Below are 12053 nucleotides of genomic sequence, written 5' to 3'. Positions count from 1 at the left end.
GAAGCGGGAGAAAGCTCCGGGAGGGGACGGGCTGGGGGCGTCGCCGCCCCCTCCAGACGTCGGAGGCGCCCAGGGCTGGGGGCGGGCCATCTCCCCGGGCGCCCGCGTCCACGCCCCCCGCCCTGGCCCGCCGGGCGCCAGGGCGGATGGGCTGCACGGTGAGCTTGGTGTGCTGCGAGGCGCTGGAACCCGGGCCCCCCTGTGGCCCCCAGCCCCCGGGGAGTCCTCCGGTCCCAGCGCGGGCGCAGTGCTGGGAGCCCGGGGCTTTGGTCCAGGGCGAGAGCCGGCGGCACCTGCATCAGGTAGGGCGCTGCGGTGATGCGTGGCGGGGAGCGGGTGGCAGTCAGAGCCCAGCTTACCTGAGACAGGTAAGGAGCCAAGTCAGGAAAGTGCCCATCAGTGGTCGGGAGGTGGGCAGCAAGGGCAGACCGCCCCAGGGGCACTGGTTGGACTAGGACCGGGTTAAGGCACAGAGAGTTAGGTTGAGGTCTCTCACCTGGTTCTCAGGTGCCTTTGGGAGGAGGCTGATGTAGTACCTGGCTTTAAAAGGACAATTCAGGTGAGGGTTAGGAGCCATCCAAGAGGAACAGGGCTGGGAGTGCTGGGGAAAGGCACCAAAATGTTAATTGCCCTTGAGCTGGTCCAGGAGTTGACTGTGTGTCCCTCCTGGGAGCTGTGGCTGTCCTCCATGATCAGGGTTCTGGAGCCAGGAGGGAGGGGGCCTTCTGAGGCAGGGAGGGCCGCACCAGAGCAAGGGGTCGTGATAGGCTGGCGCAGGGAGGCAGGTGTTCTGGATGAGGGGTCTGTCTGGGGAGCACCAGGCCTGGTACACGTGTAGGTACTGGGTTTCTTCCAGGAGGAGGAGGAAGAGGAGGAGGAGATATTAGGGGTCACTAGGGATTGCAAAACCTTCCTTCAAGGCTCCCGGCATACTCCCAGTTTCCTCCCTGTTCAGGGCTGTGAAGGCTGCAGCCTTCTAAGATTTGTTTGCTGTGCGAGGTTTGGATGCTGCTGCTGTTTTATACCTCCCCACCTGGGTACACAGAGTTTGGGCTATTCAAGATATACCTGTGGCTGCATCCTGACTCCCTCCTCTTCCTTCACTGGGGCAGCCAGTGCAGCCAGGTGTGTGCGTGCATGTGCATGTGTGTGTGCCTGCACACGCATGTCCCAAAGTGATCCCTCTGTCCCATGGTACTGGATGCCCCTCAGGGCACGGTCTGTGGTGTAGTCATGATTATACTCCACAGTGCCAGGCATAGGGATGTACTTAGAAATGGAACGCTCCGTCCTTCCTAAGCTTTAGCCTGGGTCATCACCACGGTGACAGACCGTGGTGAGGGACAAGCCTGGGGTGTCATTGTTGCATGAGCCCTTGCAGTCGCTCGTGGCTCGAGTGTGATTCTGACAAAAGCCTGGGCCTAGCATAGGGCCCAGGGGTGGAGGCCTGTGGGCGCTGGCTGGTCTTCCCAGAGGACTGCTTCTCAGTCCTTGCACAGGGGTGGAGGGCCCACCAAGGGAAGGTGGCCTGGCAGAATCCCCAGACTTTTGGGCCCCTCCAGAGGTCATCCAGGTGCTTCCTTTTCTGGACCGTCCTCAAAGTTTTCAGGTGGAGCTGAGTTCACAGACCCCCTCCCTTATCTGTTTCCATCTCAGACCCTTCTCACTTTACTTTCTCTGCTGGGGGGCTCCTTGATTCCCTGTCTCCCTCCTTCCTCCGCTCCCCATGCAGCCAGCTGTGGGGCAGGTGCCAGCCGGGCCACCTGAGGGACAGGCTGTCTACTGTGATGGAGGAAGGAGCCAGGGCACTGGTGATCAAGGAAGGGGAGAAGGAGGGGGAGGGGAGTGTGTGTGTGGGTGTGTGACAGCCACAGGGACAGGGGTGGGGACGAGTGGCTGTCTGCATTCGGATGAGCTTGTTTCTGAGCTGCCTCCTGAGAGAGCCTGGCATTCACCCATGACTCACTGCTTTCTTCATCTGCAGGACCACACTCTCTGTCCCAGCCCCAGCCTGTGCCCGCTGCCCCCTGGCTCTGTCTCCAGACCGGGGTAGGAGCTGCTGCTGGCTGATCCCTTCCTTGCCAGGCCTCCCATTCATGTGGCAACTCTCAGGACACTTGAGTGACCCAGGAAAAGAGTAGCCCGGCTGTCTGTCACCTCACTCGAGGAGGAGGCGTTTTACCACGTTCTTGTGGTGAATAAACATCTCTTGGGCTCTCAGCCCCCCTTGGGAGTCAGGGCTTAGAAGCTACTCTGGCATCTGGGCTCCCAGCCAGGGCACTCCCACTGACAGTGCTGCCACCAACATGCCACCATTCCTGCCACAGGCCGTCCCCTGCTCCCTCCTAACCCCTACCCTATCCCACTGGCCACGCTCCTCTCCTTGGGTCACAGGCTGTCCGCATCCGCAGCCTCTCCCTTCTTCTGTCCCCTCTGGGCAGCTCCCTCCCTGCCAGGCCCCACTGCCCTCTTCCCCTTGCATGCTGTCCCCAATCTTCCCCCTAAGCCTGTCCTCTGCACAGACCGCACTGCCCTCCTCTTGGCTTTGTCCCCTCAGGCCCCATTGCCCACACCACTCCCCTCCCCAGCCTTGCATGTGTGGCCGCTCCTTTTCTTCTCTTTGAGGAAGGCTGCCCACCTTGTCTCCCCAGCCTCTGAGGCCCAGCTGTGGGTTATTGGAGCCTGGAGGTGTGGCCCTGCAGCCCTCGGGCGGCCTCCCCAGGGTCGCATGACTGCCGTACACGCTGAGCCCCCCTCTGGCAACACATGCCAGCCTGCCAGCCTCAGAAGAGGGGAAGGTGGGGCTTGGCATTCTGCCTGAGCATTCCCGCCAAACCTTCTCTGACCTGGGCGCCAAGGGGCCTGGAGGGCATCTCCAGCTGCCAGCCTCGCCTCCTCACTCTCAGCCGTGTCCAAATACAAGTGGGTGCTTGTCGGATGGTGGCAGGAGCAGAGGGGAGGAGACTCCAGGCTGCTCTGCCTCTTCTCTCCGAAATCTAGTCCCTGGGGTCAGTTCACCTGGCCTCTGCCCAGTAGCCCGGAGGGAGACCTGTTGAGTTGAGGAGATCCCCAGGAGGCTGGGTTCTGTAGCCTCCCTTGCATGCTTGTTATGGGTTTGTCCTACCTGCCTGATGGAAGCTCTGGGGTCTAATCTAACGCCCTCTATTATGGTTGAATTACCTCCTCTTTCTCCCTCTCTAGTTATTTGTAATCACAGACCCACCCGAGCTGAAAAAGGATCTTGGTTAGTGGTCCTGAACCTTGTGAGGTCACAGGTCCATTTGAGAATCTGGCGAAAGCGATGGCTGCTCTTGCGAGGGGATGTGTATGGAGATGCGCACACAGCCATGGCACAGACACACACAGTGTCATCTATGCCCTCAAGCCCCCCATGGTCCTGATCTACCCAGCCCTGCATGTCCCAGTGAAGCACACTGAGGCCCAGCGGAGGGACGTGACTTGCCTATGGCCGCACAATAGGTGAGGGGCAGAGCCAGGACCACAGCCCAAGTGTCCTGACCCCAGACATGCGGTAGCTTGTTCCCAGTGGCAACTGTTCCCTTCCCCACAGGCTACCTGTAAGACAGCCAGGCCTGGCCATTCATTTATTCAACAAGCATTTTTTTAAAAGTTTTTTTATTACCTTAGTTTTGAGTGGAATTTATTTTATTGTAAGCGTGTGTATTTTTAAAATTTTATTTTTATTGAGATTTAATTAACATTGTATAAATTTAAGGTGCAGGACATGTCGATTTGATACATTTATTTATTGCAGTATGATTACCACAGTAGTGTGAGCTAACACTTTTATCATGTCACATTATCCTTTCTTTTTTGTGGTGGGAACAAGTAAGATCTAGTCTCTTAGTCAACAAGCATTCTTGAGCACCTGCTGTAGGCCAAGCATCTCAAGAATCAAAGGCATCGTTCTATGCATGGGCCGCTTCTGAGATCTTGGTGAGGGGGAGGAGAGGCATCTGGGGAAAGGGAGAAGGGTCTCCAGCACCCTCATATGTCCTTCTGTAGTGACTCTGATTGTCGTGCTTGCCCCTCTAATGTGGGGCTCAAGTGTAGGAGGGGAAGAAGGGAGAAATTCTAGAGGCCAAGTTGGAGTGGGGTGGGTGGGGTCAGCTGACCACCACTCAGCCTTACCCACTCTTGGGGGGCAGTCCTTGGTCCCTGGTGGATCAGAAGGGTGTGAGGCTGGAGGTAGGGCCATACCCTCTAGTCCTTCTCTCTTTCCTGGAAGGCAGGAAGCCAGCCGCTGCCTCCTTATTTGAAGTATGAACTTGCCAAGGGCCCCTGGCACCAGGGCAAAGTGTGGTGCCAAGGGCAGGCAAGCTAAGGCAGCCCCCGGAGGGGCAGTGGCCTGTGAGTGGGAAGCAGAGGCTGCCATCTGTAGAGCAGCTGAGTGGTGGGGAGCGAAGGGGACCCAGGTGATGCTGAGGTTCTGAGTCCCCTTGCAGACCAACCCAGCTATGATCTCTAAGTTGAATCCTTTCCTCTCAGAGACCCCAGCCCTGGTGCTTCTAGCTGGTCCCTCCTTCTCCCAGCTGGAGTTGCTCTAGAGTCCAGAGCAGGAAGCTGGGTCTCCAATCCACCCCAGCTGGAGGGGATGGAGAGGCCTCAGCTTTAGACTTTCTTTCTGGCCAAGGATAAGAGAATGTAAGGATGCTTCTGGTGCTCTCTGTTCACAAGTCTGTCCCCTCAGTAAGTCTGTGAGCCAGTGTTTTCAGGGCAGAGCCAAGTTTTAGTGACTTTGGTATCCCAGGAACTTAGTAAAGGACATGCAGCCTATGGATGCTCAATCGAGGTTGCCCAGTGGATGGATGGATGACTGGTGAGAGTGGGGCAGGTGAGAGTGGGGCAACCTGGGGCAAAAGCTGAGGATGATCTATCAGCCTTGGGCCGAGCTCCTCTGGGCTCCAAGTGTGGGGACACGGGTTGGGATGGCAGCTAGAATGAGACCACTGGGTCAAGCTCAGGCATCGTTGGAGGTCAAAAAGGAATGTCTACAGGGGTGGATGAGGTCGACTGACAGAAGGCCTTTTTCAAGGTTTAAAGGGAGTGGGAAGGGAGATGGACCCTGGTGATCAGGGCTGGCAGTGGGTCCTGTCTTCTGGAGTCAGCCCAAGCTTTCACCTCTGCTCAGCTCTTCTTGGCGTTTCCTGCCAGCGCCTCTTTTTTGGGAGCTTCTGAGTGTTACCATCAAACTGCATTTCGTCACATCCTCCTGCCACAGCTGAAACCACAGTTGTCCAGAATGGTCGGGTGGGCCCTTAGACACCATCCTCAGAGCCTCTGGCAAAGGGGCTCAGATATCCTATGGGCCCTGGCGTGTGTGAAGTGTTGGCTCTGCACCCCGTAGAAGCTTCTCAATTCTCATTTGTCTGCTCACCTCTCAGCCCATTGGCGTTTCCACCCACCTATTTCTCCATCCAGCCACCACCTTCTCTTTTACCTATCCGCCCTTCATCCTTGTTTCTGTCACCGTTCCTTTGTCCTGCCCACCCTCTGCCGTGTACCAGGCACGCACACTTGGTTTTTCCAGTAAGTGCTCACCCTCTGCTGTGACATCCAAACACACCAACCGCAGACAAGGCCTGTCCAAGCTGCCGTCTGCTTCTAGAGCAGGGAGTGGGCTGTTCTGCCTGGAGCAATCTGGAATGTCCTCCTGGGGGATCTGACATTTTGAACTGGGTCCTACAAGGTGAGTGGGAGTTCACTGACACGGAGGGGAGGCAAGGCCGTTTTGTTGGGTCTGGGGTTGTGAAAGTGTGTGGGGCCCTAAGGAGCTGCAGTGTAGGGTGGGAGGGGAGAGGCCTCTCAGAAGCTGGAAAAGAGATGGGTCCAGATGGTAGCGGCTGTGAATGCCAAGCTAAAGAGTTTGGACTTAAGACTTATGTGGGCCATAGAGAGCCCCTGGGAGGGTCATCCAATATTGGGGGGGTGTTTGCATTTTAAACTATCTCTGGTACAGGGTGGAAGGTGGGTGTGGGGTGACTTGAGCCTGCTGCTGGGTCCTTCTCGTGTGGCTGGGCCACGTGGGGAAGTGTGTGTGTGTGTCTAGGGGTGCCCCCTGGAAGCTGGTTCCCCTTCTTTATCCCCGACTTCCCTTCCACCAACCCCTTTGTCTCCTAAATAGCAACCCCAAGAACTTGGGCCTGGCAGGCCAGGAGTTAAGCCGAGAGCTCACCTAGAAGAGGTGCGGCTGGCTTTCCGCCATGTCCCTTTGGCTCAGTTTCACCTGCTGCCCAGCTCAGACGTCACTTCCATAGAAGCTGGGCAGGGGACAGGCCTGGCTTTGTTGGGACCTTGAGATGGGGCTAGGTCTCTTGGCCCTGCCCTGGAAGGGTAGGAGGATGGGGAATGGAGGGGGCGGGTAGGAATTGAGATTCCCGGGGCCTGGTGCTATGAGGAGGCTGGCTGCAGAGCTCCTTGGCTGGCACCTTGGGCACACCCTCGTCACATGTCTGACGGGGGCAAGTTGGGGTGGTTGGTCAAAGATGGCACGAAGTGGGTGGGGTTGGAAAGTGCTCTAGGGCCGCATTCTCCTTCCCCTTCTGCTTCCATTGGTCCGATAGCTCAGCCTGTCCGTGCCCTGGGGAGGGGAGGTGCTTAAGCTTGTAGGTTCAGGATTGTTCCCGGGCAGGAACTGGCTCTCCTCCTGGTTTCCTCTCTGTCTCATTTTCTCCTCTTTCTCTCTTTAAATCTCTCTCATGTTCTCTGTTTCTTTCTGAGTCTGTGTTGCCTACTCCTCAGGAGTTTCAAGTCCCCTTTCCACCCCCTTTCTTCCCTGCAAAAGAGGGAGGCAGGGATGGATGGCATCTCTCTTACAGAGGAGGCAGTGTGGAGTAATGGTTATACCAGTAGCCTTTGGGGTTAAACTAAGTTCTGTTCAGGCTTTGCCACTTCAGGGCTGTGCATTGCTGAGCATATTACATAACCTCTCTGTGCCTTGGTGTCCTTCGCTTCCTTTAAAAGCATGCAGAACAGCATGGGGTATATTGCTAGCATTAAGAAAGGGTAGCTATTCTTGCTGCTGTTATTGAATGATTGTATCAGTCTGAGTCCTCTGAGAAAAAGGATGGGATTAAATATGTAAAGATTTTATTAGGGAAAATGCCTGAGTTGAAGGAAGGAGGCGAGAAAGGCTGGGAGAGCCTTCAGATGATGTAAGTCTTGCCCCGAGTGGAGGGGAGACAGGGAGAATGAAGTTTACACAGCAGGGTCCTAGCCCTCTGTTCAGTCTGAGGAGAGTTCAGCAAAGGGAATCCATGAACCAATATTGGCCAAAAACTCTGTCTCCCAGGGCTGGGTCTGCCTTAGAGGCATGCATGCGCTTTGCCAATGACAAGGAGCAGCCCTGGGAGGCATGGCCCCAGCAGACCCAGCAAGGAATTTGAAAGTGCTCAGCTGGAGCCTTTGTCTGCCCTGCTCCCTTCAGCAGGAGCTCTGGGAGGTGCATTCTTGTGGCTGCTTCAGAGCCTTGGAACAAGGAGGAGGACAGGACCTTCTATCCTGGGGGCCTAAGGGGGGCTGAGGGGGGCAGGAGGGGTTACCCAAGTATCTGGAAGGAGGCAGCAGCCAGGGCCCCAGACTGTCTTCTCCCTTCTAGGCTTGGTCTGCTTGGCCAGGCTGCCAGGCTTCCTCTGGGCCTGGCTTTACGCTGGGTCCTGGCTGTTGAGTTCATACCCTTTGCCTTAGTCCTGGCAGATGGTGTGGTCTTGCTTGGGGCAGAGGGCTGGCTCCATCTGGCCTCTGACTCTGCTCTCTGTTCCCCTCCTCATCTTTCCTTCCTGCTTGGGGTGCTTCAGTGCTGTGGGGCAAACTGAGGCACAGGTGCACTGGGCCAGTGAGCGTCCAGGGTGGGGCACTTCCTGCACTGTACTGGTCTTCACTTCTCCGCCAGACAGAGCTGTTCACCTCAAAGGTCATTCTGGGGGAGACCGGGCAGCCAGACACCACCCCTGACACTAACCTTGGGTGTTCTCTGGGGCTGGCCAGAGTGTGGGGCACGAGTGTGGAGAGCAGATGCCAAGCTGTGACACCATTAGGGAAATGAAGTTGGAGCTGGAGCAACTGTTTCTTGGCCCTGAGCTGAGGCCATGTGTGGGAGGTCAGACCAGGCCCAGCCTGGCCAGGCCGCCCCCTCCACTGCCCCCAGGCGCTCCCCACCACAGCAGAGCAGGCTGACTGCAGTGAGATGGGTGAGCCACCCAGACTGGCCTCTTGAACCCCAGCCACTCAATATGCTAAGCGGGACTAATTTATTCCCTTGTTTCTTAATGGCACTGCAGCGAAGCAGCAGGGGGTGAGTGTGTTGGAGCTAACAGTGGAGGGGGAGAGGTTCTCTCTGGGTCTCCCGCATTCTGCAGCAAGACCCCTGGGCTGTCTGTGTGACTCAGCATGGCCCCTCCCAGGGCTTCCACTCAGAGAGGAAGCAGTGACTTGGGGACAGGCAACTGGATGAGTCCTTGCTTACTGCTTCCTGGCTGGGTGTCCTGGGCAACTTGTAGTGTCTCTGAGCCTCAGCTTCCTCATCTGTAAAATGGAGAGAATAGAGCCCACCTCCCAGGCTGTTGCGAAGAGCCAGCCTCACAGGAACTGCCAAGCTCTGGGACACCCTGGGCAGGCGGCACTGTGAGCTGTCTGCACTCTGTTCTCATTGGCACCTCCTTTGTTTTTTTTGCCACCATCTGCAGTCAGGAGTCCTGAATCCTGAGGTCACTTGGGGATGGGTGTGGGGCAGGAGGCCCTTCCGAGAGCTCTGTTCTGGGGTTCAGGGGTCAAGGGAGAGAAGTGGGGACAGAGAGGCTTATAGCACCATGGCAACAAGGTAAGGGAGGGTTTGTGGGGGGAAACGGGACCCAGGGGTTGGGTTGATCAGGTCGCAAATCTGGGCTCTGGCACTGACTAACTGTGTGAGCCTCAGTTTCCTCATCCAGAAATGGAACGACAGCACCTGCCTTGCAAGGTTAGCAAGGAAATTACGTTGGCTAACCCACAGAAAGTTCCTAGCACATAGTAGGCCCTCGATAAACATCAGTGTCCTTCTACCCCTGGAAGGGGCCTTTGAGGTCATCTGGTTGACCCCTTCCCTTGCTGGCCTGGCCACGGGCTTCACCTCTGAGCCCTTCTCAGAAAGCAGGGGTAGGAAGTGGGGAGAACCCTGGGCTGGGGGTGTCTGACTTGGAAGGCAGGCCAGAGGTCATTTAGCAATGATGACAGTAAACGTCCTAAAAAGAGCCTCACAGGACGCTCACGACAGTCCTGATGTGAAGGGATGTTGTGTGAGCAGGCTCTGTCACCCGACTTCACCGACGTGAGGGTGACTTGTCCACAGTCTCACCACTGTTAGTGCAGAGTGGGACATGAGCCAGGTCTTAGGATTCCTGGCTCAGTGCGCTTGGCCTCTGCCCTGAGTCTTGCCTGCTCCCCTTCCACTGAGCAGGACAGTGCCCTCCTCACAACAGTGCCACAAAGGAAGGGCTCCTCTGGGTATCAACGGTCCCTCTGGAGCAAGAAATTATTGCCTTGCTCAACTACTCAGTCCTTCTCCTGGGACCACCCTCCCCTCCCCTTCTTCTAGTCAGAACCGAGACAGTTTGGGGGATGGGTAGGGCTCTAGCTGTGGCAGCCACCTTCTCTGGGGATGGGATGGGATCGGGCCTGTTGCCTCCTTGTTCAGGCCGGGCGCAGAAGCCCAGCTACCTCTCTCTAAATTACCTGCAGCAGGTTGGCACTTCTGACTGCCTCCTCCCGGAAGCCACTTCTGGCCCTGCCTTTCTCCCTATCCCCTGAGCACTCATCCCATCCCCCTCCCCCTGCTTCCCCTTTCTTCCAAGCTCTTCCGGGCCCTCTGTGGCTGTGAGAACAGCCTGCATCTTGCTTCCCAGACCCACTGACTGGGCATTCTGGCTCTGGGGTCCCCCTTTTCCTTCCCCTCCTTTCTCCATTTATCTCCCCCTATGGGAGCCAGAGGCCCTTCGTGAAGTTCTTTGCGTGGAGTTGAGCTCCCAAGGCCAGGTATGGGGACCAAAGAACCCTCGCCCTTCCCCATGGTCCCATTTCTTCCCAGGAGGCAGAGTGTGTGCACATGTGCATGTGTGTGCCTGTGTGTGTATGTGTTCATGTCCCAGCTTGGTGTATTTTCCGTGTAACTTGGGGACAGGGAGGAAACTTGAAGGGATTCAGGGATGCAGAGCAGTCTTGGGGCTGGCCCTAGTGAGAGAAAGGAGACAGGGTGCCTTTGATGAGGAGGAAATAGTGCCTGGGAGTGTGTGCAGGATGGGGGTGGGGATGAATCATTGCTCTGGCCCCAGGAATGGGTGCTGTCACCCCTCACCACCTCTGCCTCTCTGATTCTCCCCACCATTCCATCTCTCTGCTTCTCTCTTTCCTTTCCTTCCTTTGCCCCTTCCCTCTTTTTAAAAAATTTAAAAATATATTTATTTTTTAGAGAGAAGGGAAGGAGGGTAGAAAGAGGGGGAGAGAAGCATTGATGTGAGAGAGAAACATCAATCAGTTGCCTTCTTGAAGACACCCCAACTGGGAACCAAACCCTCAACCCAGGCATGTGCCCTGACTGGGAATCGAACTGGGGACTCTTTCGCTCTGCAGAACCATGCTCAACCAACTGAGCCACACCAGTCAGGGTATGCCGTCCCTCTTTCCCCAGCTCATTCCTTCCTGCCTATTCCTTGTCCTCACCCTGGCATCTGCCTTCCTTGGCACTGCTCCTTTCACTGAGGAGAGACCATAGAGATGCCTCCCCCTGCCCCTGGATGCCAGTTCTAGGAGGCCCTATCACCCACTACTGCACCAGTACTCTAGCCTTTTCTTGACTTCTGCTCCCAGCTCAGCCCTCCTTGGCCCCGACTGACTGCCCTAGGCCATGTTCTTCCTGCTCCTCCCTCAAAGTGGGGTCCCTCCTCCCAGGGATGCTATTTCCTAAGCCTCAGCCATGGCTCCCCTTTACCTTGGCCAGCTTGAGGACCCCACAGTCTAGAATAACACTGAGTGGCTGGCTGCCCACTGGGTCTTGGCTAAGAATAGACCCATGCTTGGTGTGCCTACAAGATAGTTCGGGGAAGAGGCAGGGCCCAGCCCACAGGTCCCTCATGGTTTGCTTGGGGGACATATTCTTCCGGGGCCCTGGGGCCTCCCCACCACTGAGCTGTAGTCAGAGGCCTGGGTGGAGGATCTGGAAGGGACTTTCTGGTGTTGGTGGCTGACACATGGGCAGAGAGAGACGAGCTGAGTGCCAGGACCAACCTAGGATTCCTAGCTGGTAAGTATCAGTAGTCTGGACTTGAACCCAAGTCCTGACTCTCAGAGGCACAGACCCTCCAGCCTGAGATGGTTTTGTTGCATGCAGGTTGAGATAGGAATTCTCTTTCCCAGCTCTGCACTTCTTTGGCTTTAGACTCTGAACAGTGACTCAACCTCTTTGAGCATCAGCTTTCCTACTGGGTAAGAGGGGGTTTTCTGTCTCTTGGGGCTACTGCAAGGCACCTCTCTGCTGAGTCAGTGGTTGACAGGGCTCCAGAGAGACCATCCATAAGTTTACCAACCCCTGGCCCCTCTGTCTCTTCCTGGCCCCTTGGATCTGTCCGTGTCTGGGTCTCCATTTCCTCTCTGGTCTCCATATTGCTCCCATCATGGACTCCGGGGCCCTAAGGGGAGGAGAGGAGTGCCTGGCCTTCTGCCAGTGAGTGCAGAGTGGGTGAAGGGGCGGGTGGGGGCTGGTGCCTAGCGAGGGCCTCAGGCTGGGCTCTGCACTTTAAAGTTCCCAAGAGCTTCTTTGTGTGTGTGTCTCTGAATGTTCTCCCTCTTCTTTACTTGCCTCCCTGAGCTTTCTGAGAATATTAATACTCGTTACCTTGAAGTTTTCTTCTCCCTAATTCCTTTTGCTTTCTCTACATTGCTTTTGGTCCCTATTGCTTCTCTGCCTTCAGGTGCTTTTGGTCTCTATTGCTTCTCTGCCTTCAGATGCCTGGGAGCTCTGGTTTGGGCTTCTATTTCAAGTGGACACGAAAGGGTGGATTGTT

The 12053-nt window shown here is 56.3% G+C and overlaps 1 protein-coding gene across 1 annotated transcript in view; it reads left to right on the top strand.

Annotated features, from left to right (window-relative positions):
• The first annotated feature begins 154 nt into the window (after window positions 1-154).
• TNS1 (tensin 1) overlaps window positions 155-12053 on the top strand; it is a 216146-nt gene continuing 204247 nt past the window's right edge. The window contains 1 exon segment of the mRNA XM_071220708.1: window positions 155-302. The gene's annotated coding sequence lies outside the window, so the exon portion shown is untranslated.

The sequence above is a fragment of the Desmodus rotundus genome, chromosome 2 (assembly GCF_022682495.2).
Source record: "Desmodus rotundus isolate HL8 chromosome 2, HLdesRot8A.1, whole genome shotgun sequence".
Classification (NCBI taxonomy): Eukaryota; Metazoa; Chordata; class Mammalia; order Chiroptera; family Phyllostomidae; genus Desmodus; species Desmodus rotundus.
The sequence above is the reverse complement of the archived record's forward strand: the minus strand, read 5'-3'. Positions and strand labels throughout refer to the sequence as shown.